Genomic DNA, 5,924 nt, shown 5'->3' with positions numbered 1-5,924 from the left:
TTGCTCCTTGGGTTTTATTGCTTCTTTGTTTGAACTTTCACCAACTACCTTGCCACTCCTTAACTGCAAAGCCTTACATTCTTCTCTTGGGTTGGGTATTGTGTCACTTGGGAGAACATTGGTTGGTTTCTCGGCTTGTTTGGCCAATTGTCCCACTTGTCTCTCAATGTTCTTCATAGTGACCGCTTGTTCTTGTTGTCCCTTAGCTAAAGCTTGAGTGGTTTGAGCAAGTGCTTGCAAGGTTGCTTCCAGACTTGAGATTCTGGCCTCATGATGGTCAATGGGAGGTATGATGGGGGTTGATTGTTGTTGGAAGTTGTTGGTTGGATTAGTGTGGTAGTTTTGTGAGTTGGATGATGGCGCAGAGAAGTTATTTTGGTGAGTTTGTGAGTTATGATGGGGGTGTTGATATGTGTTTTGTGTTTTTCTATATTGGTTAGTGTTGTTGGTATGGTGATTTTGGTTGTTTGTGGTAAGGGTGTGATTGTGGTTGTTGTTCTTTTGCCAATGGTTTTCTCCCCACTTTAAATTGGGATGATTCTTCCAAGATGAGTTGTATGTATCACCATGGAATTCCTCCTGAGAATTTGAAGTATTCTGCATGTATTGAACTTGTTCTTGTGGTTGTTCACCCGTGGTCCCTTCACCTTGGCCCCATTCAAGTGATGGTTGATTTGTTGTGTTCACTGATGCAAGTTGCATACCATCCATTCTCTTTGTTATCATCTCCATTTGTTGTTGGATTTGTTGGTGCATTAACTTGTTTTGTGCCAAGATAGCATCAACACCTTCAAGCTCCATTACACCTTTCTTTGGGGTCGGATTATGCTGCCTCTCTGATGAGTAATAATATTGATTGTTTGCCACAATCTCAATGAGGTCTTGAGCTTCCTCAGCAGTTTTCATCATGTTGAGTGATCCTCCTGATGAATAATCTAGTCCCTTTCTTGCTTCTGGATTTAGGCCTTCATAGAAGTTTTGGAGTTTGACCCAATCACTAAACATGTCAGGTGGGCATCTTCTCATTAGTGCCTTGTACCTTTCCCAGGCTTCATATAATGACTCCCCATCCATTTGCCTAAAAGTCTGAACCTCTGTCTTCAACTTGATGATCTTTTGAGGTGGGTAGAACTTTGCTAGAAATCTTCTCATCACTTCATTCCAATCATTGAGGCTTTCCTTGGGGAATGACTCTAGCCATTGAGTGGCTTTATCCCTCAAAGAGAATGGGAATAGCAACAACTTGTAGACATCTGGATGCACTCCATTTGTCTTCACCGTATTGCATATCCTCAGAAAAACAAATAGATGTTGATTTGGGTCTTCAAGAGGTCCCCCTCCATAAGAGCAATTGTTCTGTACCAAAGTGATGAGCTGAGGTTTCAACTCAAAGTTGTTGGCCTGAACGGTTGGAGTGGCAATGCTGCTCCCACAATGTCTTGGATCAGGGATGGTATACGAAGATAACACCCTTCTAGCGTGTCCACCATTATTGTTGACCCCTCCAGGAGGATTTTGTATCTCATCCTCCATGACTTGGTCTTCTCCCTCTGATTCCTCTGACTCCTCTTCACCAACTATGAACTTTCCTCTTTCTGCTCTCCTTATCCTTCGGAGGGTTCTCTCGTCCTCAATATTACGTCTACTAGCTCCTGACATACACAAACAAAACCAAAATCACAAGTGAAACACTCTAGAACTAGAGTGAAATTGGGGTTAGTGAAACAAAATATCAAACAGTTAGTGGGCTTAACAAAAACACAAAAAAATTGCTTAATCTAAATCACCGTTCACCTAATCATTGTCAATCTTTTCCAATCCCCGGCAACGGCGCCAAAAACTTGATACGTAAAATTGAGATTTCACGTCCAACCGGCAAGTATACCGGGTCGTATCAAGTAGTAAGACTCACTAAGAGTGAGGTCGATCCCACGAGGATTGGTAGATTAAGCAACTTTAGTTAAATGGTAGATCTAGTTAAGCGAACAAAATTTTGATTTCATGAGCATTTTGATTTTTCGAACATAATTGCAAGAATTTAAATGACACAAAATGTAAAGAACTAGAATAGAGAAATAAAATGGAAGTAAATGACGGAAACTTAAAGTGCAAGAAACTTAAATGACATCAAAAATAAATTGCAAGGAATTAAAGTGCTGAATTCTAAAGAGCATAAGAGTAAGAAATAAGAAACAGAATGTAAATGACAAGAATAATAAATTGCAAGAATGTAGAAGGGAATTGGGTAATGGGTTTTCAAACACTAAGAACAAAAGAAATGAGAATTAATGATAGAGAGGATCATTAGGGATCAGAGATGCTGGTTTTCATGAATTGATGTTAGTCAAATCTTCCTCAATCATGGGTATAGATCCATGGCAAGTGGGTGATTGAATCCCAATCTCTTGGTGATTCAATCTCTCTCAACATAACCAATTGCCACTCTCGTGATCTAATTGTTCATGAGAAGAGATGAAGCTCATATATTATCCAGCCACACAATTTCTATAATCTCAACCAAGGAGAGTTACATCTCACATACTAACCAAGGTATATTGATTAAAGAAATCATGAAAGGATGAACTCTAAACTGAATTATGTGGCTCATTCCTCAAACTCACCACATAATTCATATAGATTAACCCCTCTCTCGATGGTGGTTGAATCTGTGAAGATCAAGAGTTCCCTCTTTAAATCAACCACTAGAATTGAGGAGGAAAGATGGGTTCATCAATCCATTCCAACAAACAGAGCTCCTCCCCTAATGAAAGTGGGGTTTAGTGAGTCATTGCTCCAATTTCAACAACAATTGCCATAAACAAGAATTAAACTAAGTGTAAAGGAAGAAGAAGAAGAAGAATGAAGTGCTTAAACTTGTAAATGAAGAAGAAAAGTTCCAATAGAAAAGCCAAAAATGAGCTTCTCCGGAGAGTACCCGGAAGTTCTTACAAAGCTAGTAAAAGTGCTAAAAAGTGAATAAAACTGCTAAGTGTTAAAAAGTGATCAAAAGTGTAAAAAGTCCTCTACAAGTACATCAATCTCTTCTATTTATACTACTCCTAAAACTCTTCAGAGATCTTCAATTTGGGTTAGCAATGTGGGCTTTCTCATTGTTGAATTCTTGGCTCAATTGGAGGTGTTGCTAGGCTTGGAAAGGAAGGGTTCATTCATCATGATTCTGGCCCATTGGCTTGGCGTTATTGGCACTAACTCCAGGCCAAATGCACGTTGGCAACGTGCAGGACAATTTCCTGGGCATGAAGTATGAGACTTGGGCGTTGCTAGCCCAGTTGTTGCCAACAACTTGCTTTTCCTCTTCTTGGCCTTACTTTCATGCTAAATGTAGCCCAGAATTTGAGTGTCAACCTTCAGCTTCAATATGGACTATTATACATCATTGGAAAGCTCTTGATGTCTATTTTCTAATGCCACTGGAATCACCTCAATTGGACTTTCCTAGCTCAAGTTATGGTTCCTCAAAGAAGGTAAGGTCAAGCTGCCAAGTTGTTGCCAAGTTGTTGTGAATAACGCACCCTCAACCCCAAGTTGGCAACGTGCCGTGCATCACTCTTCCAAGGCAAGGACTTGGGGCTGGCGTTGTTGCAAAACACGCCCCCTTGTGGCACGTTGGCAACGTGCTCGACCCACACCCCAAGGCCAATCTCTAGCTTTCTTGAATTTCACTTCATGTTCTTGTTTTTAGGGCCTAAAGATGACTCTGGTTTGGCTTCAATTTTGTGCTCCATCATAGACTATTATATATGGTTGGAAAGCTCTGAATGTCAGCTTTCCAATGCAACTGGAAGCACTCAATTTGGATCTCTGTAGCTCAAGATATCTTCCATTGAAGAGGACATGGTCAGGCTGCCTTGTTGGAGTTGTTGTGAATAACGCCCATACATTTCAAGTTAGCAACGTGCACCATAATTTCCTGGCGTTGTTGTGAATAACTCCTTCTCTTTAGCACGTTGGCAACGTGCTCGAGCCCTTCTCAAGGCTCCATGCTTGCTTCCTGGCGTTGGCAACGTGCATGGCAAGGCCATTGGGTTGGCAACGTGTTTGGTGCGCTTGTGGGCGTTTGGAACTTGGTTGGCACGGCTGGTGGGCGTTTGGAACTTGGTTGGCACCAAGACTTGGTGCCTAGCCAAGCATTCTTGTGTGGCGTTGGCAACGCCATTCTTGAGTTGGCAACGCCAGCTCCTTTTCTTCCAGGGCTCCATTTGTTGCTTGGTTGTGTGGCGTTGGCAACGCCCATCTTGAGTTGGCAACGCCAGCTCCTTTTCTTCCAGGGCCAAGCTTGATTGTTTGGCGTTGTTAGCCTGCGTTGTCCTCAAAAACGCCCCTCATCTCTAGGCTGGCAATGTGCTCAAGGCTCCAAATTAGCTCCCCAAGATTGCTTGGGTGGACGTTGGCAACGTGGTTCTAGAGTTGGCAACGCCAGCTCTTCCTCCAGGGCCAAATTCCTTGTGTGGGCGTTGGCAACGCCAGCTTCAAGTTGGCAACGCCAACTTTGCTTCCTCTAGGGCCAAGTTCCTTGCTTGTGTCTTGTGTGTGGCGTTGGCAACGTGGTTTTCAAGTTGGCAACGCCAACTTTGCTCCTTGGTTGCCTCCAGGGCCAAGCTTGCTTGTTTGTGGCTTGTGTGTGGCGTTGGCAACGTGGTTTTCAAGTTGGCAACGCCAACTTTGCTCCTTGGTTGCCTCCAGGGCCAAGCTTGCTTGTTTGTGGCTTGTGTGTGGCGTTGCCTTCAATAACGCAGCCCTCTTCCAAGTTGGCAACGCCAACTCCTTCTTGCCCAGCTTGCATCCTTCTTGCTTCCATGCTTCCTTGTTTCATCACCTATCATCAACAAAGGAAATAGCTTCAAAGTCTTACCAATTCATGCACAAATTCCATGAGATTCATTCATACTCATTCATATATGCATTCCTTAAAACATTTGCATGAATTTGGCTAGAATTAACATGTTCCTTGATATCATCATACATGGAAACAAAACTCATAAAAGGACTTGTTTATTTAGAGAAAATGAGTGAAATTAAGCTAAAACTAACTAAACTAACTAACTAATAAAGCAAATATGCACTTGCATCAGCGCCCTGCCTCCGTTGCAACGGACCCCAGCATCCGTTGCACCACGTCCAGCATCCGTTGCAACGGCCCCCAGCGAACGTTGCAACGCTACCTGCCTCCGTTGCAACGGCCACGGCCAACGTTGCAACGCGCCCTGCCTCCGTTGCAACGGACCCCAGCATCCGTTGCACCGCGCCCAGCATCCGTTGCAACGGCCCCCAGCCAACGCTGCAATGCGCCCTGCCTCCGTTGCAACGGACCCCAGCATCCGTTGCACCGCGCCCAGCCAACGCTGCAACGCGCCCTGCCTCCGGTGCATCGGCCACGGCCAACGTTGCATGGCGCCCTGCCTCCGATGCAACGACCCCAGCCAACGCTGCAACGCGCCCTGCTTCCGTTGCACCGGACTCCAGCATCTGTTGCACCGCGCCCAGCATCCATTGCAACGCGACCTGCCTCCGTTGCAACCCCCTAGGCCATGGTTGCAACGCGCCCGGCCAAGGTTGCAACGCCCCCGGCCAACGTTGCAACGCGCCCTGCATCCGTTGCAACGCCGCCGGCCAACGTTGCAACGCGTCCGGAATCCGTTGCAACGCGCCCCGCCTCCGTTGCAACGGACCCCAGCATCCGTTGCACCGCCCCCAGCCAACGCTGCAACGCGCCCGGCATCTGTTGCACCGCCCCCCAGCCAATGCTGCAACGCGACCTGCCTCCGTTGCAACGCCGCCCAGCCAACGCCGCAACGCACCCGGCATCTGTTGCACTGCCCCCCAGCCAACGCTGTAACGCGACCTGCCTCCGTTGCAACGCCGCCCAGCCAACGTTGCAACTCGCCCGGCATCCGTTGCAACGC

This window comes from Arachis stenosperma, chromosome 10, assembly GCF_014773155.1.
Source record: "Arachis stenosperma cultivar V10309 chromosome 10, arast.V10309.gnm1.PFL2, whole genome shotgun sequence".
NCBI classification, from domain to species: domain Eukaryota; kingdom Viridiplantae; phylum Streptophyta; class Magnoliopsida; order Fabales; family Fabaceae; genus Arachis; species Arachis stenosperma.
Note: the sequence above shows the minus strand (reverse complement) of the source record.